The following is a 25330-nucleotide window of genomic DNA, read 5'->3' as shown; positions in this document are numbered from 1 at the left end:
AAAAGTAAAGTATGGTAGGTATGTATAGCATGTTACCATTTTTGTAAATGAGGAAGCCTTGGCTTGTAGATGCATAAAAAATTTCTGCAAAAGAATAAGAAGCACCAGTTACCTGTTTGGGGACAGATGTGGGAAAGAGATTCTTTCTACTACATGTATTTTTATGCTGTTTGATGGATGAACCATATGTATGTGCCACTTATTTTTAAAATTAAAAAAAATAAGTGAACAAAATCTGACAAACCTGCCGATGGAGAAGCCCAGCTAGTCTGGACAGATTGAAAAGACAGCAGGAGGGGCTAGAAGTTTTACCTGCCCACAAACTTCCACTGCTAGTGGATCTCAGCCTATCTTCACCCTGAGAAGCCATCCTTCTCACAGAGCATTACCTCCCCAAAGCCTTAATATGTGTTCCTGGGGAGGTCTGTTGTCCACAAGCTTAACATACAAGAAATGCTCTTATGGAGGTCTGCCCAAAGCATTCTGTTTCCTCGTTTTTGCCTATGCATGGTCTAAGTTTGGGTGAAACTTCAAGCCAATTTACGGTAGAAAAACGATCAGAATCTGAGTACCGTTTTGACAACACACTAGTCCACAAGCCAGACGACCTGGGTGGGGTTCTAACCTCCGTTGTTCACCTTTAGCTGCTTGCTTGCTGGAGGTGAACCAGTTTCTCCAGCGGTTAAAATGGGTGCAGTTACCTCACCTCGCCCATCCCACAAGGTCCACATTCTTTTTTTTTTTTTTAGATTTTATTTATTTATTGACGAGAGACACAGGTAGAGGGAGAAGCAGGCTCCATGCAGGGAGCCCAACGTGGGACTTGATCCTGGGTCTCCAGCATCACACCCTGGGCTGAAGGCGGCGCTAAACCGTTGAGCCACCAGGGCTGCCCCCCCCCCCCTTTTTTAAAGATTTTATTCATTCATGAGAGAGAGAGAGAGGCAGAGACACAGGTAGAGGGAGAAGCAGGCTCCATGCAGGGAGCCGGACGTGGGTCTCTATCCTGGGTCTCCAGGGTCACGCCCTAGGTCAAGGCGGCCCTAAACCGCTGAGCCCCCCAGGCAGCCCCACACTCTTATCACAGGCCTGTGAGCCCTAGAGCCGCCTGTCCAACCGCAATGAAATGCGGGCCACGCAGGACATTAAAATGCTTCCATCACTCGCATTTAACAAAGGAAAGAAAAAGAAACGAGTGAACCCGATGTTCATCCCAACGTACACAAAGATCACCACTTCAACATGTATTTGATAAGATAAATGACAGAACATGGAAGACTCCTAACTCTGGGAAACGAACTAGGGGTGGTGGAAGGGGAGGAGGAGGGCGGGGAGGGGTGGGGGTGACTGGGTGGCGGCGGGCACCGAGCGGGGCACTTGACGGGATGAGCACTGGGTGTTATCCTGTATGTTGGCAAATTGAACACCAATAAAAAATAAATTTATTATCAAAAAAAAAATAGGATAAATGATCAGTGTGCGATATCCTACATCCCCCTCCCCACCTCCCCGGGGTAAAGAACACCTGCAGGAGTTCCAACCAGCACATCTGAGCCGGGACAGGCCAACTTTCAAGCGCCCAAGAGCCCCCAGGGCGCTGGCGGGCCCCGTACGCAGCGAGGTCTCTAACCACGCGGTAGGTGCTAAGCGTGAAGGCTGCAGGTGTGCAACACGGTCCTTGTTCCCACGTCTCCTCTGCGGTACAGTTTCTCTGCATTTAATTTTTTTTTTCCTAATAAAGCCCATGTTACAGCGGGGGGGGGGGGGGAGGGGGGCAGCGTCCCCTGCAGGAGAGGTCTACGTTTCGGGACCCATTGACAGGATGCTCTTTAAGCCAATCCCTGCCTCGGCGTCCAGCCGCACTGTAGTCGGCAGAGGTTGGCGACCTATGCAAATGAGTAATTTGCATAAGTGGGGCCGCGCACGCGCGCTCCGGCCGTCCCAGTTCCGGGGGGTGGGGGTGGGGTCTCCCCAAATGCCGAGGGCCGCGCGCCCGCGGGGCGGGAGGGGCGGGAGCAGCGGGCGAGCAGGAGGGCCCTTTAGGAAGGGGGGCCGCCGGGGGGGCAGCCAGAGGGGTCACAATGGAGCCGGACGAATTCCGAGAGGAGCCGGCGCCCCTGAGCCCCCGAGCCGGCGGCGAAGGGGCCGGGACGCCCCCGGTCCGCCGTGAGCGCCGGGCCGCACGCGCCGCCTGGCTTCCGCCTCCCGCGCCGCTGTGTCCCGCCTCCTGAGTGGCTGCGGCGCCCCGGTTGACCTTTCACCGCCGCCGTCCGTCCAATCAGGGGCTCGCTCTCATGCCGGAGCGCGGCGAGCGGAGCGTGGGGGCGCGCACGCGCGCGGGGGGCGGGGGATTCTCCGAGCGGCTGTGCGCCGTCGCCGCGGGCCGTGCGCGGGCTGCGGGCGGGCCGGGCTCTGCGCAGTCTCCGCAGGCGCCGGCGGGAGGGGTCGAGGCGGAGGCGCGGCGCGGCGCGGCGCGGGCGGCTGCAGGCCCAGGTGAATGGAGTAACCTGACAGCGGCGACGAGGCGACGCCGGCGAGCGGGGGGAAATGGCGGCGGCGGCGGCGGCGCCGGGCGGCACCGGGAGGCCTGGGCTGTGACGCGCGCGCGCCGGAGCGGGGGCCGATGGTTCTCGAAGGCCCGCGGCGGCCCGTGCTGCAGGTGAGGCGGGCTCCCGCGGCGGCGCTTTGTGTGCGGGGCGCGGGGGGGCGGCCGGGCGCGCGGGCGGGGGAGGGGCGGAGGGCGCGGCCTGGCGGGGCTCCCGGGGCGGCGGGGGGGGCCTGGGGGGGCCCCCGGGGCCGGCGGGCGTTGACAGGTCCCGCGCCGCGCACCCCGGAGGCCCGCCCAGGACTGCCCGCGCCCGCTGGCAGGTGCCCAGGTCAGCCCCCCCCCACCCCCGCCGCGACCCCGGGGGCGGGTGGCGGCGGGGCCATCCTTCCGCCCCTCCCCTCCCCTCCCCTCCCCTCCCCTCCGATTTTTTTTTTTTTTTTTAATGTGCCCGGAATGCCTCTCGAACCCTGCAAAAACGAGCTTTTCTTTCTGGAGGGTTTATTTACTTATTTATTTATTTATTGCATATATATATATATATTTTTTTTTCCTTAAATCTTGGGGAAGTCGGTGTAGGTTTGTAGGGGAGCACAGCTGATTGACGTGGATTGCATGGAAGAGGAGGAAAAAAAAAAAAAAAAGCTGAGCCGCCTGGAATCCAGGCTCTGGCCCGAAGCAGAGCTCACGGACCACGCCGCCCCCCGTGTACGTCTCACGCAGCCCGGGGATCTGCAGGAACGCGGATGAGCGAGGAGCGGTGCCCCGTGGTGTGCAGCCAGGGCTTCCGTGCGAGGGAGGGAGGGAAGGAGGGAGGGAGGGAGTCCTTCCTTTCGGCGACGTGTTAACAGATCCGCCTGCAAAGCCTCGAGCATTCTCAGGACTATCCCACTTTTAAGAAGCCTGCGCTCTTATTAAAGAGCGGTTGCTTCGAGGTCGGCGCTGCCTGGAGGTGCTTCTCCGGCCTTTTTGCATTGTTTCCTCAATCTTTTACGAACTCAGTGTTTTCAGCTGCGTCTTCTGGCACTTGTTCTGCAAGTTGCAGCAGGCTCAGGGAATGGAAAAGGGCGGGGGGGGGGGGGTGGTTAGGAGTTGAGGAACTTCGGAAGTTTTGTGTTTTTTTAAACGTGCATATTAATAAAAGGTGTGCTAGGCCGAGACTGGATTGCCCTAAAGCATGAAGCGACCTGAGTAAGAATAGGCGTCTTAGCCCAAGAGCTCCAGCAATTTGTTAGAGGGCAGATGGTATCACAGGATTGTGAATGAGACTGCTAGGGAATAGTGATTTTAGCACTAGTCGTATTCTGGGGAATGTTATTAATATCTAGGCTCTGGAATAATCAAGTCTGTTATCGCATAGCGTGGTCTTTAGAGCCAGCTCCTACCTGTGGCACACGTGTACTGTGGAACATATGCCAGACACACACACATACACGTGCATGTGCATATACTTAGCTCAGAACTTCATTTTAGGCCATATCAAACTTGCTCTGTGTATAGGTTAGAAATACTATAAAGATTGTCTTTAATATGGTCACTATGAACGTTTAAGTGGTCACGTGGGTTAACAGGTTTATTCACAGCATCAACAGGCTGTTTTAAGAAAAGGTGTATTAGTGAATTTAATTCGGGGAGAAAAGATCTTTTTCTCTTCCTGCCATCATTTTAGGCTCATGATATCATCTGATCGTTAAAGGTTAAGACTGCCTACCGTAGTACGCCTGTGGCTCTTTGTAGGAATTGTAGAGCAAAGTTGTCTTGCTGTTGCGAAGTTGTCTTGTCTTGGTTTTAGAAGACTGTTTGTTTTGATGTGGCTCATGATTCTTATTTGATAGTGATTTCTGTGGTGTTACATAGCCGGTGGTTCTTTTGGTGTAGTGCTACCTTCTAGGAAAGATGACTTTTATGACACTGAGATAATTTATCCCCTGCCACTATCTGACATTTGAGATGCTGGTTTCGTTTCAGAAAGTAGGTATTTCATTAGGGGTTCTCTCGCTCCGTGACCATAACATCCTGTGGTCGTTACTTGTGGCACAGGAAAGAAGGGACAGTTTTTTTAATAAAACGTGCCTCCTTATTATGTGCCAAGATGTTTCAACTGTTTTCATATACATTGTCCATTTAATCTTCACTGTGACCATGAGGCAGATTCAATATTGTCCTTATTTTACATGTAAGGAAACTAAGACTCAGCTTATTGACCTGAGATATGAATCTGGAAGTGGCAGTCAGGATTCACTCATGGTGTGATTTCAGAGTCCTTGTGTGGGGGCTCTAAGCATTGTTGTGCCAAATGGATTTTAGGAGAAAAAACTGCATAACATGCAGGCAAGTCCTTAGTTAATATCTATTGAATGAATGAAAGTCCTAACCTTCAATATTTTGGTGACCTCTGATTATCTGAATAATTCAGATTTTTTTCCCTTTTTTTTGTGGTAAAATATGTATTACAAAGTTTACCATTTTAACCATTTTTTAAGTGAGCAGCTTGGTGACATTAAGTATATACGTGTGGTTTTGTAACCATCACCACCATCCATCTTCAAAACTTTTTCATCATCTTCAACCGGAGGCCTGCCCGCATTAACCACTAATGCCCTGTTCCACCCTCCTCCCAGACCTGGGCAACCTCCACTCTTCTGTCTCTGGTGATCTGACTGCTCTGGGAACTCATTTAAGTGGAGTCCTAAGATAATGTCCTTTTGCGACTGCCTTATTTGACCTAGCATAGTCTTCAGGGTTCATTCATGTTGTAGCATGTGCCAGAATTTCCGTCTTTTTTAAGGCCAAATAATATTCATTACACACACGCATTTTGTCTATATTTCTGTGGATGGACACTTGGGTTGCTTTTACCTTTTGGCTTTGTGAATAATGCTCCTCTGAACATAGATATACAGGTATCCGTTTGAGTGCCTGCTTTCACCACTTTTGGATCTATCCTTAGTAGCCGTCAGACTGTTTCTCAGTCATCAAAACACTAGACTCAGAATTTATTGCAATATGAGTTTTCTGAGGGTTGTTCCAGGCAGTTATACTAGACTATAAACCACTCCTCCGTGTCAATAAAAGACTTCAATCTCCTTGAGGCCCAGGATTTACTCATTTTTTTATGGTCTTACTTCCTGTCACTGACAAGTGGATGTTCAAGTAACTGAGGTCATTCAGTTGCTTCATCGTGAGGTTTTGTTGTGCTCTGGGGGATGCTAGAAAAGACTGGGAAGGTCCGTGTTTAACTTGTGTAAATATTAAGTTGAAGCCAAGTGATGTATCTTGTTTACCTTATGCCCTGCTTTTTGGACACTCAAGAGTTTACTTTTTTCAGAAACCCCAATGGATGTATATATATTATACTAGCTGTTATTCACAGGTTTCTTTGTAATATTTTTTTTTCCTATCATTATGCACTAATGACTTGCCAAAGTAGACAAGAATCTAAGGAGGCGGCATTATCTCTTTGAGAGTTTACCTCCTTAGCCTGTGAGGTGGATCTTATTTCAGTTCTTATTTTCTGATTCTTTGATGTGTACCACATTGTTTGCATGATACAGGCTGATTTTTAGTTACAACTGATTTCTGCTAAAGTGATTCTAGTATTAGTACAGATTATGTAGAGACAACTGTTTATTACTTTATTTTTTGTCTACTTTGAGAAAGGATTTGAGATTGTCTTAAAATAATAGGTTTGAGAAGACTAAATGTAATGGCAGAGGTTGAGGGGTAGAGTATGGAAGGTGCTAGAGGGTAATTAGAGGAGAGGCTTAGGGCAAGGATGGCTCAGCATTGGTGCGTAACTAAAGATGTTTTTCTTTTTTTTAATTTTTATTAGTCAAAGCAAAAGAGGAAATAAGACTAATTATAGTTGGCATTGATTTATGAGAGGAAGTATACCAGGAGAAGCAGACTTTTCTCTTGTACGAAGAATAATTAATCGTTTGGATTCTTGCACAAAATGACATTAACAATATATAGAGAAAATGTTTTACAAATGATAGAGAAACATTTTTCACCTGCCATTTTACAGAAAGTGTGTGAAAGCCTTAGGCATAATAGAAAAGCCTCAGTAATATAGGTGTGCATTGTTCTGGTAATTTGATTCATTAGAGTTTAGTTAATTTATCTTTGAGCTGATGTCCCTGAAATATCACTTGTCTCATTCAGGCTTTTGACAGATGCTGAATAACAATCCATTCACAAATGAACTCCTTTCTTCCTTTCTGGACAGTATAGGCAGTCAGGATTTTCCACCACCTTTCTGCCAGTCTTTAGGAATGCGTGTTGTTTGCCTTTCTTATGTGGTGGTGTATACTCAGTGAGTGAATTCAGAGAGAAAAGCAGTATTTTTGAGATCTAGCAGATGAAATTTAAATTTTCAGTCATGTAAAAAGGCCTTTGTTAAAATAAATCCAAGTACAAAGTGGCTCTCCTGTTTATCTGAAATTGTCAATGAATTGTTGCTACTTTTAGAATACAAAGTTGCTTTACATTTTAAATAAGTGACTAAGAAGATGCTACAAGAAAGCATTGTCTGAGGATGTCAGGAGGACTGTTACTAGGAAGAAATAATTACATTTTGGTCATAGTGTTTCATTTTTGAGCTCATGGGTGATACTAAATGTCTTGGCTGTGTAAAGGTTTTTAAGACAGGAAGGATGTCAACAAATTCAGATTTGTTGAATGAATAGATTAGTTTATATTTCACTTTTAAAATAAAAGTATTTATAAGCTAAGATGGATTTTTGGAGAATAATATTGCTTATATATTAAAGCTTTTTAAAAAAATTATTACTGGTGGCTTAGTCTTTGAGTATCTGCCTTGGGCCCTGGGGCGTGATCCCCACGTCCTGGGACTGAGATCCGCATTGAGCTCCCTGTGGGGAGCCTGCTTCTCCCTCTGCCTGTGTCTCTGCCTCTCTCTGTTTCTCATGAATAAATAAATAAATCTTTAAAAAAATCATTATACTTCTGATTTCGGACAAATCATGCTGACTATTGTTTCCCCTTCATTTGTGATGTCCACATGACTAGGTACATAGGAACATTGTTGACCAAGACAAATATTAAGAATTTCGTAGAGGAAAAGTGCTATAAGAATTGGGAGTTTTGCTGGTATTGAAAGCTTTCTCAGTGTTGAAGTGAGTTTAGCCTCGCTGATAGTTGTATGGTGGTTTTGTTTTATCTGCTAGCTCAATGTATATAATAAAGTAGCGATTTAAAAAACATTTGGAAAGTCCCCTGGGAATTAGAAAATGTCAGCATACCTGTTCAGAATTTTAAAAAGAATGTACTTAACTGAAATAATAAGAGAAGGATCTCAATTTAAAAATTGATCTTTGAAATGATGTTAGAAAGGTTCTTTGACTAAGGAGTTGGATCAGTAACCATATTTGAAGGGGAAAAGAAAAGCAGTAGACTTGTCTAATACTTTGGGATTCCAGGATTTCTGTCTTTCTATTGGTAACAGCCCAGGAAGGCAAAATTAACATGATGAACCCAAAGGTTTGAATGGCCTCTCCTTCTCTCACACATCCTGCTGCCCAACTGTGGCTCATGAGGAGCTCTGACCAGTGATCTTTTAAGCTTTTGCCACCTTGCAAAATTAAATATTAATATTTTATCAGAGCATTATAAAGATGTTGGAAGAGCAAGTGTTTGATGTCAGAGAGACCAGGGTTCAAATGTTGATTTCTTCCAGTTTGTAGCTGAGGAGCCTAGGGCATATGACAATCTTTCTGAGTGTCGCTCCCTCATTGGTAGACTGGTCATATTACCTCTTGAGGTTGTGAGGAAAAAATGAGTTTCTTAAACCTTCAGCCCATGTCTGGCACATAAACTACTATTTGATAACATTTCGCTGATACTATTTTTCATTTATCTGCATTACAGAAAATCTTGCTTATGTTCCTAATGTGATTGTATTGTGATTCCCCCCAAATTATTACTATAGAGATGTATGTCCAGTACATTTATAATGGAAGATGAAAGAGAGGAGGGCTTGACAGCAATATTTCATAGGAAAGTTTCTATACTGAGAATGGTCTACACTGTATCAAATGGTCCAGCTGTCTAATTGGGTCTCTAACAGTGATACCAAGTGTAATAGTGCCTTAATATTGCTAGCTCTCCCTTAATAACCATTCTTCTTCTTTTTTCTAAAGACTTTATTTATATTTGAGAGAGAGAGAGAACACAAAGGAGGGGGAGAGGGAGAAGTAGACTCCCTGCTGAGTGGGGAGCCTGACTCCAACTCGATCCCAGGACCTCAGGATCGTGACCTGAATACTTTTTTTTTTTATTAATTTTTTTTTTATTTTTATTTATGATAGTCACACACAGAGAGAGAGAGAGGCAGAGACACAGGCAGAGGGAGAAGCAGGCTCCATGCACTGGGAGCCCGACGTGGGATTCGATCCCAGGTCTCCAGGATCACGCCCTGGGCCAAAGGCAGGCACCAAACCGCTGCGCCACCCAGGGATCCCGGTGACCTGAATACTTAACTGACTGAGCCACACAGGCACCTCCTCCCACATTATTCTTCTATTAGACCTGAGTAAATGCAAGATCCTTGAATCTATATTTCAAACTGTCATGAACTTTTTATGTATCTATCACATGTCCTTAGTGTCGGCTAGTGGTTCCCACTCTTTGGAGACTACTGATTTGATGAAAGATGTGAATCTGATTTCCAGAAAAATGTACATGCTTATAATTTTACATACCATTATGGGAGTTGCAGGGACCCCCTCCTGCATCCCATTTGTAGATGCTTGATTAGGATATGTCTATGCATTTAACACAAACTATAGGTTAACCGAGCAACACTGACACAGTTCTGAATGACTGAGACGCAAGTTCCACATGATAGATGAAATGTAATGAACAGTGCAAAGTAATGTGTGGTTAAGAAACCTGGCTTTACTTCTAAGTAACTAGCTGAGTGTTAAGGGCAGGTCACCTTGCCTTTCTAGACTTAGCTTTAATTTTCTCACTAGTAAAATGAGAACATTTATCAGTCTCTAAATATCTTATAGTCAGTAATCTTTGAACTCACAATTCTGGGACCTCTCCGTTTTTCAGGCTGAGAACCTTAACTAAATATGAGGCATGGAAAAGAGAGGCTACATTTCTCTGCGTATTAAGGTTTCTGTACAGTGACCATGAGAAAGGAGACGGTGGAATTGTGAGCTTTTCTGAGCAGGATGGAAACCCCTGGGAAGTCGTCTTGAAAAGTAGAAAGAGCTAGATTTTGCCTTGAACGGGTGGCAGAGTCGTTTGGATACAGTGGAGTCTTCATTTCCTGTTTCTGCTTCTAGTACAGCTTAGTAAATACTTGTTAACGAGGGAAAATCTGATAAACCTTCTAAAGCCTTCTATCCGATCAGTATGGGGAAGAGCAGGTAACCCATCGAGAGGCCATCAGGAGGAGAAAAGTGTCTAACAGACACCCTGGCATTTTAATTTTAAAGGCTTTTATTTCGTACATAACACTATACTGAGATTACCCAGCTTTTCTCAGTCTTGTTTGTATAGCTAAGCATTAAAAAGGAGAAATCCATGACTTCTAAATCGTTATACGTACCTGCTGCATATAATAAACTCAAGAAATTTGTTAATCTTAGACCGAACATAATTTTGGATATTTTCAGAAAAAGGCAGGATTTTGTTGATAAAAAACATATGAACAAATGACAGAACAACCTACCTTAGGCATTTTTTTTTTTTTTTACCTTTTTTTTACCTTGGGCATTTGAATGCAGTCTGTAAATTGAACTGAAAAGGCAAGCTATAATTTCTTGTCTAAACAGTTTCTTCAAAAGAATAATTATTTTTTGCTTATTCAATATATGGCCTTCAGTTTTCAGCCCTTCTTCAGTAAAATATGAAAAATAAAATATTGCCAAATAGTGCTATCCTTTTGGGATATGTTTGTAAAAAATCTCCACTGACATATGATGTGGTACTGAAGGAGGATATTGTTTTTACACTCAAATCTTTGTAAATAGCTAGTTTTTGTGTTGCTGAACATTGGGAGAAATCTGGGAAGTTTTTTTAACTTGTGAGTTGGGTCTGTACTTTGGCCAAGAAGAGGGAAATAAATAATTTTCTTAAAGCCTTTTTTAAGCATGTGGACATGCATGCACACACATACTTGCATACATATACACACAATACACATGTACATGTATGGGATCTGTATTATCTGTATCTGCAGCAAATGTTCTGGTAAAATGCTTACTTGTGTGGTCTGTACTGAGCGAAGACAGTTGCATGGAATGTTGTAGTTTCTGTAATTTTAATTTAGTTTATTTCACCATGTCTGAACTCCCTTTATGATAGTGATCTCTTTTAAGGTAGTACTTTTCATTTCACTGGAGAAGTCATTATGTAGTATTTGCATGTTTCGTCATCAGCTGTATGGAGTCAAGATACTAGAAAAAATGGTGAGCTATATAGTCAGTTATTGCGCATTTAATGAGCACCTATGTTCCTAGACTAGAAGGGCCAAGGGAGAGGTCACGGACAGAGCTGATTTCAACTGCCAAAGGCTTTAAAATTAAGGCAGTATTTATTTATATGTGTATGCAGTTTCAGCTAAAATTAAAATACTCAGTTTACTTCTCTTGATTTTGAATGGATTTACTCTTTTTTCAACCGCCTGGTGAGATCAAAAGGAATGTATCCAGAAGTAGCTTATTTTGACTGGCATATCAGTGTAAATAGACACCTCCTCTGAGACCATAGTTTATCGCATATCGTGGAAATACGTTTGGAGTCAGACTCTTAAGTGTAATTCCACTTCTCCCATTTATTGGTCAAATGGCATTGGGTAAACTATTTCAAATCCTGTAAAATGAAGATGAGATTTGTTTCAGGGTTTTGAGAATGAAATTAGGTAACAGAATTTGAGTGCTCAGTAAAGGTAAATCTTCGTCCTCACATATGCACCATGGCAAAAAAAGAATTTTTACGTATTGCATTGAGGGTTGTTTACTTCTCTTTCAAAATAAACTTTTAAATGGCATCAGTTTCAGCTGATAAACAGGAAAGTGCATAAATTACAAGGAAATGCAAAGTGTATCCAGGCATTCACACCCCTCCACCCCCTGGCCAAAAAAAAAAAAAAAAAAGGTGGGGGGGGACACACCATACTGACTTTTCCTTATTTTTAACTCTATGTAGTTGAAGTTATATGGTATGATTTTGTGTTGAGTTTCTTCACTTAACATCTTAAGTGTGTGAGATCCATTCCATTGCATCAACTGATGATGTATGGCATTCTGTTATATGAATATGTCAGTATTAACTTGTCTGTGTATTGCTGATGGACATTTGGTTTGTTTCATTTTTGGCTGTTAGGGATAGTGCAGTTCTTAGTTCTTGTGGATTTTTTTGGTGAATATATGTGTATCAGTCAGGTATACATGTAGAATGGAATTATTTGGGTTATAGAGTATGTGTATATTCAGAGCAGATATGTTCTTTCTGCTCCACATCCTTTCTCACACTTGATACTGTGTGTCCTCTTCATTTCGGCCATTCTGATGGGTGTGGTAGCAGGTCCTTGTGGTTTAATTTGTATCCTTCTAATTGCTTATGGAGATTATAGATCATTTGATGTCCTGTGAGTTAAAGTCCTCTGCTCAGCGTCCCTGTGTACTTGTCTCCCTGTTCCTTACTGATTTGTAGAAATTGTTTATGTGTCTCCAACCCTGCCTCGCCTTTTCACTCACATAATCAGTTCATGTAATAAATAGACATTTTAAATATTAATCTAATCCAGTTTGTCAATTTTTTCCCTTTATAGTTACTACTTTTAGTGTCTTGTCTAAGAAATTTTAACTCATTCCAGGAACATGGAGGAATTTCCTTTTCTTTTTTTAAAAAGATTTTTTTTTTTTTATTTGAGAGAAAGAGCATGAGCAGGGGAAGAGGGAGAGGGAGAAGCAGACTCCCCACTGAGTGGGGAGCCTGATGTGGGGCTCAATCTCAGGACCTTGAGATCATGACTTGAGCCAAAGGTAGACACTTAACTGACTGAGCCACCCAGGCACCCCTCAACTGACATTGATTTTTGTGTATGACTTGAGGATGGAGTTAACGACTCACTTTTTCCATCTGGATACACAGTTAATCCACTAATTAAATAACCTCATATAGGTGAGTCTCTTTTCATAGTCTGTTCTGTTGCATTGTCTCTTCTTGTGCCGTTACTCACTCTGTCTTTAAGTATTGACACTTTATATTAAATATCAGAAAATCAGTTGACTTTTGCATGTTAAGCCATCCTTGCATTCCTGTGATAAACCACACTGGTCATGATCCATTTTCCTTTTATATATTCCTGGATTCAGTTTCCTCCTATTTTGGTTAGGAGGAAATTTTCACATTTTTAGTTTGAGACATAGGTCTATAATTTTCTTTATTGTAATGCCCTTGTCAGATTTTGGTGTCAACTTTATACTAGTCTCATAGAAGGGGTGGAAAGTATCCCCTCTCATTTCAGTCCTCCTGAAGGGTTTGTTTTTAAGATTGTAGTTATTTCTTTAAAGGTTTAGAAGCATTCACTCTAGTGAAGCCATCTGGGCTTGGGAGTTTTTAATAATCCATCTTCTTTAAAAGCTATAGGCCTCTTCAAATGTTCTGTTTCTTTAGATTGTGTTTTTCAAGGAATTTGCTCACTTCTCCTAAAATACTTTCTTGAGTGGCTACTAAGAAGTAATTGATACTAAAGATAATCAGATAAAACTTTGCTCCATTTGGAAAAACTACAACTTTTTAAGAGATTGTTAAGTGATTTAATATAAAGAGTACTCTTTGTTGTGGTTTGTGGGAGAATAAACTGTGGTTAATGCCACTCAAATTAGGTTTTTTATACTCTTAGAATTTAGGCATAAGTGTGATTTATATGAATCAAGTTAGTTCCCCGAAAACAAATTATATCCAAAAGCTATTGCTATGTGAAATCTGTAATTAGATTTGGACCTATTTTTTTTTTTTTTTTTTTAATTAGAAGGGGAGTAGGGGCAGAGGGAGAGAGAGAATCTTAAGCAGGCTCTACACCCAGCACAGAACTCCACACAGGGCTCGATCTCACAACCCTAGATCACGACCTGAACTGCAACCAAGAGTTGAACACTTAACTGCCTTAGCCACCCAGGTGCCTCTTGGAGCTAAATTTTTAACTTTGCTACAGTTTGGATTGTTTTCTAAAGACTTGAATTCATTTTGGATTAATTTGACTAGTGAATTACAATTTAACCTGTTCTTGGATTGTTTTTAAGGGATTGTTGCAGGATTGTTTTTAAGGGATAGTAAAAATAAAAATAAGTAATTGCAGGATTGTTTTTAAGGGATAGTAAAAATAAAAATAAGTAATTAAAGTAGGAAATAATAGTATCTTAAGAATTCTTTGGGAGTGGGGCAGTCAGTATTCAATTAAACTTTACCTAAGTATTACTTATTAGTAGTGAGAATTGTTGGCATTTATTCATTTATTCAAAAAGATCCCACTTATGCCAGGCACCTCATTTGGTAGTTTGTTCTGGATGCACAGATTTACTATCTTTTCACTGAAACTGTTGACTTTCTGAAAAAGGGACAGTGGTGATGAGACCTACAGGCTGAGGAGCAGTTAGCTGGGGGATGGTAAGTACAAAGGCTCTGGGGTGTAGGAAGGAGTTGGTGGAGGTGCTGAGAGATTCTCAGAGCTGCAGGGAGGTAGCAGAGTTACCTAAACCCCAGTTAGAGATAGATGCAGGGCCATATGTAGTAAGGATTTTGGATTTTATCCTATGTGCCAAGGGAATCCGTTAAAGATTTTGAGCCATCTTGCTATATCTTGGTTTGATTCATGTTCTCCATACCTAGTTATATGCTTCTTTGAGCTCCCATTAGTACTCTTTTTTTGTTTTTAATCACTTTTTTTCCCCCTGGGACTGATGCTTGGTAGCCTGGGCAAGAGGTTGAGTCTGGCAGATGACAAATACTTACTTATGCTTTTAGCGTTGCATACTGTGTGTGTCTCATTGTCCATTGCCATTCAGACAGTTTACTTATTGTGTAGGTAGGTCCCTTACAGATGCCAAACTTTATCCATGCAGTAAGGTGTAAGCAGGTGTGGAGAATTCTGAAACCTATTGAGCGTCCTTGCACCTGTGCTGGTGTTCGGGCAGTGTCGGATACTAACAACACGCTGGCTTTGCAGGGTATGGTAGCTGCCAGTTTTGGCCTTTGGTCTAGTGTGGATTCTTCCCTGTGTTCGTTCTTTTTTTTTTTTTTTTTTTCATAAGAGGGTTATAAATACCCTGAGAAAGATGAGCCTGAGGTTGTAGTTTTGGTTCCTGCTCCTTTCCCACTCTTTATAGTCCCAAAATATGGCAGTAATGCCAAGTGCTCTCAGTTGTCCCTTCAGCCAAGCATCCTTTAGCAGGGCTCTTGCAGGGGCTCACCTCCTCCCTCTGGTACACGAAGTTCTCTTTTTCACACCGAACATCGTACCCCTGTTCTTAGTGATTTGCGTATTTTACTTAGTTAATGAATTACATGGATATGTTGTGGGATTCTGTTGGGGAGGAAGAGGAAGGAGCCAGAAGCTGGCATGTTCGCAGGTCCTGTGGTAGACGTGAGGCTGAGGTGGAAAGGCAGATGAGGTCATTTCAGGATCTTGTGGCCCACAAAAGGACTCTGTCAGCACTGCCTTTGGAGCCCCCTCTTTTCCTCTCTCATCTGGATTCTTTAATATGTGTGTACTGGGTTTAATTGTGACAAAACTGAGCAAAACAAGGGTGGTGACCTTAGGAGGCTGCATTTATTCTCTACTTTTTGAAACAAATCTCTAATTCCCGTAATGGATATATTCTTTGAAATTGTATTTAGCAGTAATGAATCTTCATCTTTCTTAGTAGATTAGTTCAGTTTTTGGAACAGTTCCAAGTTCCCTTGATAGCTGAATGTGGATCTCTACGTGGAAATGTGCAACAGGCAGCTAAGTACAGAGAATCGTTGCTAGAGATAGGGTAACCAACCATCTGGGTTCCTCCACGATTGGGGTAAGTGGGTGGGTAGTGCCTGGGACAGGGGACTTTGAATGTGCAAACAGGGGGAGTTCCAGTATAATCCAATGATAATAACCAGGAAAAGGAACGTCTTCTCTAAAGGAAAGAGTTAAACTTCAGAAGCCTCTTACTTATTGTATAGTCTTTTTCTGTACCTGTCTGTGGGCCTTGTATAGAGATTTGATCTTGGCTGAGACGAACGAGGGGAGAGCCCTAGGTGTATGCTGAGATTAGAAAGGTAGAGGCCCAAATCTTGCTTGAATTGCCCAGGATGAGCTTCAGATCCCTGCGGAGCTGTATATTAAGGTCCTTTAGGATGTAGCTCCTCTCTCAGTGTGGGACGAGTGCTTCAGCACACTGCTTGTCATTTCTGCAACTTGACTTGCCTGGTTTCCTTTTAGTGCTTCTCTACATGCTGGCTCCTCACCCCCATGATGCCCTGTTACTGTCCCTTCCCTGACTGGTGCTGTCACCGCTCATCCTTCAGAACTGCCCTCCAGTCCGCTTCTCACCTTCTCCAGAGTACAAGTTTGCAGTACGTATGTCTTGCTCAATAAATATTTGTTGAATGAATGAATAAGGGGCAGGAGTTAAAACAAAGGTCTTTTAAGGGGGGGAAAATCACCTTAAGTATCAGTTTTTATACTACCCCGAAACACAATTGGATAATACCCATTTTTCTGTGTTCTGATAGTCAAACAGATATATGTCTCTATATATCTATATAGATATATAGATATATATAGATATATATCAATATTTAGCAGAGTTTTATTTTTAACTTTGTTTATAATACTTTCAAACTTAAGCGTTGTCAGAATAGCATAAAGAATTCCCATGTCATTACTTAAATTTACCAGTAGGTAACATTTTGCCACACATTTGGATGTTTCTCCGCATATCATTATTTTTCTGAACCTTTTAAGAATAAGTAGCAGGTATTATGCTCTTCACTACTGAGTATTTTCAAGGTGTATCTTCTAAGAATGAGAACATTCTCTTATATTATTACAATATAGTTATTGAATGCAGAGAATTTAGCATTGATGGTGATAGTTAAATTTCATCAGTGTCCCTACAGGGGGAGGAAAAAGGTTTCCCTCTGTGCTTTTAGTGGGTGGAGCCTGTGAATTAAATTAACAAAGGACAGATTAATGAGAGGAAAGATTTATTTTGCATGCACACTGGAGATTCACCCTGAAGGAGTGGAAACCCAAGGAAGTGGTTAGATTTGAGAGAGCTTATATACCATTTTAGTAAAGGGCCATGTATCGTGGACAAGTGACAAAAGAACGGGAGAATTGGGGCTTCTAGGGGTGGTAAATTGTGGGAAGGTGAATAGATGATGGAAAATAATAGGGATTATTTTAGCAAGGTTTGTTTGTGCAGATGCAAATCAATGCCGTCTGTAGTGATAATTATCCTCTCCTCTTCCTGGTACTGGAGTGCGGAGGAGGGACACTCACAAAGCGACATTTATGTCCTGCTTTTACACAGAAAGGGAAGGGGCAGAGAATTTCTCCGGTATCTGCTATTTCTCTGTTGCCTTCAGCTCAGAGTAATTCTTAGGCCAAGGTGGCATATTTTCAGGTGGCGTATTCTGATCACCCTTCATTCCAGTAATGTCCTTCATAGCAGTGTTCCTTCTCTAATCCAGGATTCAGTCCAGGAATGTAATGTACATTGCATTTGGTTGACATGGTTATTTACTCTTGTAATCTGGAATGGCTTCTCAGCCTTTAGTGTCTGTGATACTGACATTTTTGAGGAGCACAGCCAGTTTTGTAAATTGCATCTCTGATTTGGTTTTTATGCTCCCTCATGATTAGATTCAGGGTTTGCACTTTTGGAAAATGCAAACTTGGAAAACTACATAAATGATATTTCCTTCTCAGTTCATCAACGTTTAGGAGATACATGTCAGTCTGTCCCAGTATTGGTGAGGTCACTTTTGTGGTTATCTGTCAAGTTTGCCCAAGGTGAATATATCACTTTTCACAAGGGTTCATAGGGCATCGGTGCAGAAATACTTTGAAGTGATGTGAATATTCTTTTGTAAATGTCATCCAGTAGTTTTAGCATCCATTAATGAGTCTTGCCTCAGTTACTAACATGGTTAAAAATGGTGATTTTTTTTTTTTGTCATTCCCCCCAGATTTATTAGTTTATGTTGAATAGAATTTTAACTGGATTTTAAATCTAATAAAACCATTTCTAAAATGAGTCTTTGGGTTTCCCTAGTTATGTTGTAATAGAACTATATATTGTTGCTGAAGCATTTTCAAGGTTTGTATCAGATTGCATTAGCTTGGAAGAGGATTTTGCAGATGTTGGGAGATCTGGGAGGACTAGGCTGGAGAGACGGCATAGCAGGATGCTATCAGAATTATCCTGGTGCAGTGGGTGCCTCTAACTTTGGTGGTTTCAGGTCAGCTCTGAACTTTACTTTGTTAGAGGAGGGGCTAATGATGGGGGGTCTTAAACTTGTTAAAATAACTTGGGTTGTTTCAAGTCTTTTGAAAGTAAGAAGTATCTAAATTGAATTTTTATCTGACCTACAAAAAGATAACATATTAACGTAAGGTTAGATCAATAAGGTTTATACTCAACATAGAATTAAATATCTATACTTATGGATATTTCCAACTTTCCTTCAATTCCAAGTAAGTCAAGGATGAGATTATCTCTCCTTTGAAAAATCTTACAATTTTGGAGGAAAAAATAGGCAATAGTAATACTGTCTTCTATGGGACAGAAGATACAGATAAGCCCTGATTTAGGTGGTACAGATGGCCCCTGTGTGCTGTATGAGAGCAGAATCAAATAATAGAGGTTTTTAGGTCCTTGGGGGGTGAGGGTGAGTGGCAGTTGGGGCCCAGAAGCAGAGGCTCATGTGAAGGTCAGGATATAATTGTTACAGCATTTTAGGGAAAGCAGATAACAGGGGTGGTTGAATGTCTTGCACATAGCTACATTGTGGCGTTTTACCCCTTGCCTGGAACTTTTAATATATTTGCTTTCCAGACTCATTATATTCAGCAGTCTCTCAGACTCCTTTTGTCTCAGGACTGACCACTAATTTTAGTATTAAAATTAATGTGCATGCATTATATTGTATTAAAATAGCTTAACATAGAATAGTGGTCTTTTATTCCCCCCTCATAGATATCCTTACATGGTATATAAAGGATAAGCGAGAAGATAGACCGTGGTATATAAAAGATGGTCAAAGGCAGCCCTGGTGGCGCAGCGGTTTAGCGCCGCCTGCAGCCCGGGGTGTGATCCTGGAGACCCGGAATCGAGTCCCACATCGGGCTTGTTGCAGGGAGCCTGCTTCTCCCTCTGCCTGTGTCTCTGCTTCTCTCTCTCTCTCTGTGTCTCTATGAATAAATAAATAAATAAAAAATCTTAAAAAAAAAAAAAAAGATGGTCAAGAATTGAGTAGATTTTAGCATTTGTTGAACAGTATTTTTATTGAGTAAAATACAGAAACTTGGAATCAAACATTAACCTTAAAACTCATCTTGAAAGTTAGCGGTGTATTAAGTATTTATCTCTCTTGAAACAAAACTGAAGGGTAAATGTCATTATAGAGAACTTGGTAGGATGGTTCTGGGTGCCATTTTGGTGCGTTGGAATATTGTCTTTTAAGAAGTATTCCAAGTACGTGGACCATTGGCTGGCAGCCTAGAGATATTTCTTGTATGGAGATTTTGATGGATGATACTTGTTAAAATGCTGTTTAACCTGTATTCAATTTCAGTTTAGGATAAATCTAATTTTAGGCATAATGATGTTGAAATATAAACACAATATATTTGTTACAGATTTACAGAAGCCCGGAAATTTATTTGGTTAATAGAGTAGTGTAAGAAAAGAAGGCTAGTGAATTTGTGGTTTAAGTTATAGAAACTGGGGTAAGTTTTAGCCACATTTAAAGGCTTACTGGAGAAGTTTTAAAATTTTGTTTTTGTTTTCTGTTTTTGTTGGTTTGTTTTTAACCTAAAACCTGGGATCAAGAGTCACATGCTCTATGAACTGAGGCAGCCAGGCACCCCCAGAATCGTTTTTCTCTAACTATTGTCTTCCTACAAATCATTTTCAGTGTGAAAGTTTGTTTTCCAGTTTTAAAGTCACAAACTGTTCAAATTGTGGGAAATTTTAGAATGCGGAAAAGTTTTAAGGAAAGAAGGAATTAATTGCTCATGTTAATAGTCCAATCCCATCCTCATTTTTGGGGTGAATTTTCTCTCTCTCCTTCCTCCTTTTCTTCTTTTGTTCAGTTTTTATCTTGACTTAGTCATGATCGTCCTCTAAATAAAAATGCTGTGCTTTTTTTGCATTGTATGTTGGACCATAAGTATTTTTTTTTGTTCATTATAAACTCATCATTTTTTTTTTTAAACTCATCATTTTTAATGGTTCAGTTGCATTGTATCCGGTAAAATGAACCCCGGTTTACCACACCATCTCCTCATTCAGTATTAGACATGGAGCACTTTCTGCTATTTATAAATGGTAAAGATGGAAGGAGCATTTCTGTATGAAATTTTTTTGATATCAGGGTCATGAGTTTGAGTCCCACGTTGGGTGTAGAGATTATTTAAATCTAGAGAGAAATGATTCTCTTTTAGGTTAAAAACAAACCAACAAAACCAAAATATTTTAGGATAGATAATATGCAAGGATTTTAAATTAATAACGACAGATCTGTCAGGGAGCAGGAATTCCTGTGTTCTTTAAGGTCCTTCAAGCTGGGCTAAGACTCATGCTGAGTGAAAGAGATTAACAGGAGAAAATCAAATACCACAGTGTACATACGGGGAATCTGCACAGACATGGAAGTTCCACAGACAGGAAGGCAGAGGGAGAGGTGCGTAGGTGGTCCAGAACCAATGGGAAGGAAAGGGGCCAGGACTTCAGAGGAAAGGAGCGCTCTTCCTGGGGCGTAGGGAGAAGAGCAGATGTTTGGTAATTAGATGTTTGCCCTGCCAAACAGATGGGTCAATTAAATAAAATTGATCTCTGCTAATAACCCTGATTCTGAGAAAGACCCTTGCTTTAGATTCTTTTATGTACTTAATGGAGAGGCAAAAGTTTCTTTTGAGCCCACACGGTCTCAGTTGCCTTCAGTTCAGAATAATCTCTCCTCCAAAGTGGCCCATCTCTATGCGTCCTGTGTTGGCCCCTACATAACAATGAAAAGTGGGAACGTTTCTCTCGTGCTGTGTATTTCATTATCTGAAGATATCAGTATTTAAATTCTTGAAACTATTATACCTTTTCTTTTCTCTTTGGTCTCTCAATCTTTTGTTTAACCTTAGTCTTTTCATAACCTGTATTCACCAAATGGTAGTTGAGAAATCCTTGAAATACTTATTTTATATACCATGGATATTTTGGCTATTTGCTGTATTTTTATCTTCTCAAACTTTAATGATTTCTTGCCCATAGTATACCATCTCATTGCCTGGCAGCAGTTAAGTGAAGTAATGTTTTCAGTGATGTCTGTGGAGCCGAACAGAAGCATAGTATTTTTCAGTTTTTGCTTTTAAAGAGAACTAGTGGACACAAAGCTATTTGATTTCATTTCACATTGTATATTGTGTTTTGTGATTTAACCTTGATTTTCATTCTACGGTAAATTCATGATGATTAGGTAGTTTGTGGTTGGTGGTTTTCGGGTTTATCTGGCTAAAAATACTGTATAAGATCTTGTGTACTTTAAATGGTAATGCATTTTCCATGCTGAATCTTAGGATCAATAGTGCATTTTAGATTTTCTTTAAGAAGTTTCTTGAAGTCTTAGGAATTGCTTGAAAACAAAGGTTCTAGATAGAGATAAGTGTGGTTTTGTAAATACTATCATGTATTGGGCATTTTTTGTGTTGTGAGGACTTTTTTCCTACTGAGCTTAACTAACATACATGATCTTACTGAATTCTCAAAATAGCCAGAGGTTATTTTACAAGCACAGAAACCATCTCATAGGTAGCCTGATAAGCCGTGATCTTTTTGACACAGGACCCCTTGCTGACTTTCAGATGATTTTTAAATGAAGGATACTTAAAAAAAAAAAAAAAAAGGTTTGCTTTCCAGATCCCCAGTGGCCTTCCTCTGGGCCCCTCCTACACAGAAGGCCTCTCTGAGGAGTGACTGTATATGAGAAAGTATTAAGGGGTGACGGTATCACCTTGGCTTCTGAGGGTAAAACAGCTGAGACTCCTCCTGCTCCAACTTTAATTTAGAAAAAGGAAGATTGGTGGGAGTAGTTTTTAAACAACTTGGATCCTTTCTGTGTGCAGATTCCTTTTTAATACAGTTAAGTATTTGCACACTTAGCTCCATCTTCATCTTAAAAGCTCATCTCCCTAATATAGATGGGCAGCATATTTTAAGATTTCTCTAGTATTCAAATTCCAAGAAATGGAAATTTGTTATTTGGCATGAATATTATTTGAGAATATATTTTATGTCTTTTTTTTTCTTAAGATTATATTTCTTTATTCATGAGAGACACAGAGAGAGGCAGGGACACAGGCAGAGGGAGAAGCAGGCTCCCTGCGGGGAGCCTGATGTGGCACTTGATCCCAGGACCCTGGGATCACAACCTGAGCCGATCCCCATCCCTGAGCTGAAGGCAGACGCTTAACCACTGAGCAACCCAGGTGCCCCTGTCTTTTTTTATTTTTAAAGGCCAGTCTTGAGGAAATTAAAAACAGAATTTCCTCCCCACCCAGAAACCTATCCACAAAGGTAGAGGGAGGAAAACAGTTTTATTACTGGGTGAGCATTAAACCAGAGTGTGATGTGAGTCACAGGCTGTCCACTGAAGAGATTCCAAAAACAGAAAGAAATACTTTTTCTGTACAGCTAAGTGGTTAGACACTTGACATCCACGTTTTCAAGGTAGAATTGCTTATTTCCTCACCCCTTTATGAGGTAGGTTTTGTGGTTTGGAATCAAGTGACTGACTAGGCCCATCTCTTCTAGGAAACTGAGTAATTGGGCATTGTCTTTCTTGATGATTATGTTTCAGAGGTGGCTTTCAGGTCCTTAGGGAGACATTCCTGAGATGTGAGATGGGCTAGAGGCTATTAAGCTTTTAAAAAGATTCACTTATATTTGGAAAGGATTAAGAAAGAAATCGAGAACAAAGGGGAGAAGGAAGGAGGCTTTTCCCTTTATTATCAACTAGGAGAATTAAGCCTCTAATTTTTTTTAAAAAGATTTTATTTATTTCTTTATTCACGAGAGACAGAGAAAGAGAGAGAGAGAGGCAGAGACACCGGCAGAGGGAGAAGCAAGCTCCATACAGGGAGCCCTATGTGGGACTCCATCCCAGGACTTCAGGATCACGCCCTGGGCTGAAGGCAGGCGCTAAACCACTGAGCCACCCACGGATCCCCAAGCCTCTAATTTTTGATTTGCCTTTATGCCAATGTATAAACCTGTTTGCATCTATAGCCAAAGATTCCCCTAGTGATTTTAACCTTGGTTGGTTAAAATAATGCCCTGGTCTCCGTAGCATATTTGTTACTATGAACTGAAGGCTTTTCAAACATTTCTTAGTTTTATCTGTTAGCTTACAGAAGTACTTTTTTTTTATATAAAGATTTTAATTATTTATTCATGAGAGACACACAGAGAGAGAGAGAGGGGGGGGCAGAGAAACAGGCAGAGGGAGAAGCAGCGTGAGCCCGATGTGGGACTTGATCCCAGGACCCCAGGACCATGCCCTGGGTCGAAGGCAGGCGCCAAACCGCTGAGCCACCCAGGGATCCCCCCCCCCCCCCCAAGTACTTTTGATACTTTTTTTAATGTCACAGTGTTACTGTTATGTGTGCCTGTGTGTTGTGTCTTTTGTTTACCTTGAGACTTTATGGTAGTCATGCCTGGGCTTCATGAGAGTAGGAAGGAAATCTGAGCAGTGATGCTTACAAAGTTTATAGTATCAGCATCTGTGACACATTATGATAAAATGACTGAATTGAATGTTTTGTTACTAGTTTTGGAAATGTGTACCCTGAAGTTCTAGATGCTTTTAGACTTCAGATGAGCAGGGGTAAGTTGTCTGTTGCTACAGGGCTTTGTCTAAAGGGCTATAGGGGGATACTGGATTTAGGTGCTAATGTGGGTAAAGTTTGTTGATTTGTACTAAAACTTGGCTGAGTGTCTGGGATGTGGCACATCTTTTTCAGTTATCCTGAAAGGGCTTATCAAGCAGGAATTTGCATTTTTGCAATCTAAGTTATGATCATCAATTAAAATGAGAAGATTTGACCTATTCTGTATTTATGAACATAAATTGTCATTGTACTTGGATGTTAATTCTCTCCCGCATATCTGTGCAGAATAGTCTAGGGAAATAATTTGGATAACTCACCAGTAATTTTGTACTAGTGGAATTGCATTGAAGTTTAAAGGATTATCAGTGTTACTATTTTGGTTATGGTGTTTCTAAAAAAGATATGAATGTGAATTCGACTGGTGTAGGGCATGACACATCAGGCCCTGTTGATGTCTTGAGTTTGCATCTGATTAGGTAGCAGTATAGAATGGAATTAAGCGTCAAAGCATGAGGCTTGGGAAACAGACTGACACTAGGAGAGAGAAGATCTGTTTACGTGAAGCACCGTCCTGACTTAGGACTTACATAGTGTTCGAGTAGTTTTAAAGCTAGATTTTAATAGGGAAAAATGTAATTTACTTTCAAGAATTCTCCCTTATAGCTAATTGGATTGTAGTAACAACTTTCAAACATTTTCAGTTGTATCAGAACATAATAAATACTAATTTTAAAGGCAGCGCTTTCAGGCATGTGCTGTCTTCTTGACTTTCGGTAGAAAAATAAGTTATCAGGAATCTTATTCTGATAAGTCAAATGTAAAAATTTTGTCAAGTAGGAATTTTCTTAAAGTTGGTTTTTAAAAATGAGTTTTATGTTCTAAAATATTCTCTCTGATTGCTTTTAGGTTACCTAGGGTATGAATTAATACAGACTTGGAAACTGAAAGAACTTAGAATCAGCATTTTGAGGTAAATATGTACATACTAAAATAGTGCTAAGGTTTCCCCATTCTGCTTTGTTAACCTTCTAGCAAACCGAATTTGTCTCTGAAATGACTAAGTGTAACCTGTGCTTGCATGTCTTTGAACCGACTAGCCCAGACAGAGATGTGTATAACCGTTGCCTTCCCCGAGCTGGTGGTAGTGGAGGTACTGTGGTCAAGCGAAATGAGCACAAGCAAGATTTGGGGTCAGATCTAACAAAATCAATGCTGGGTGATTAAATGAAGCTTTCCATCTCAGTATTTCATGGTTTCCTCGTTTTTGATTTATAATCTCTGAGGTTGAACCACACTAAATTTATGTTTCTTTAAAACAATATTGTTGAATTGTGTTCTGCATTCTTTTATTCATGAATGAATTGTGTAAAAGAGTTTATGGTGTGGATTTAACTGTGGTGCTTTTAATTCCATTTGGAGAAATTGAAATTATTCACCAAGTACATACATGTATTGAGGTGATTTGGATTTCTCAGCCAAGCGCCTCGTCTGGTGATCGTTATTCCTTTTGTGTGTGTGCATTCAGGAAATAACACATACTTGTCTTCTTCTCTCTCCCTCCCCCATTATCCTAGCCCCTGTCTTTGGGTTTTCTTGTATTCATTTTGAAATCTTTTCTTGGACTTGCCTCTGAACTTTTTCTTTCCCCCAGATCTCTG

General features: G+C 41.2%; 1 protein-coding gene across 5 annotated transcripts in view; it reads left to right on the top strand.

The window, feature by feature from the left end:
- The first annotated feature begins 2563 nt into the window (after window positions 1–2563).
- DICER1 (dicer 1, ribonuclease III) overlaps window positions 2564–25330 on the top strand; it is a 72628-nt gene continuing 49861 nt past the window's right edge. For 2 of the 5 annotated variants that reach the window (XM_038545642.1, XM_038545644.1), the window contains exons 1-3: window positions 2564–2659; window positions 16005–16138; window positions 24579–24642. The gene's annotated coding sequence lies outside the window, so the exon portion shown is untranslated. Of the gene's footprint in view, window positions 2660–16004; window positions 16139–24578; window positions 24643–25330 lie in introns of those variants that run through there. The other 3 variants (XM_038545643.1, XM_038545646.1, XM_038545645.1) reach the window with 3 other exon arrangements.

This window comes from Canis lupus, chromosome 8, assembly GCF_011100685.1.
Source record: "Canis lupus familiaris isolate Mischka breed German Shepherd chromosome 8, alternate assembly UU_Cfam_GSD_1.0, whole genome shotgun sequence".
Lineage (NCBI taxonomy): Eukaryota > Metazoa > Chordata > Mammalia > Carnivora > Canidae > Canis > Canis lupus.
This window is presented reverse-complemented; position numbering and strand designations above follow the sequence as displayed.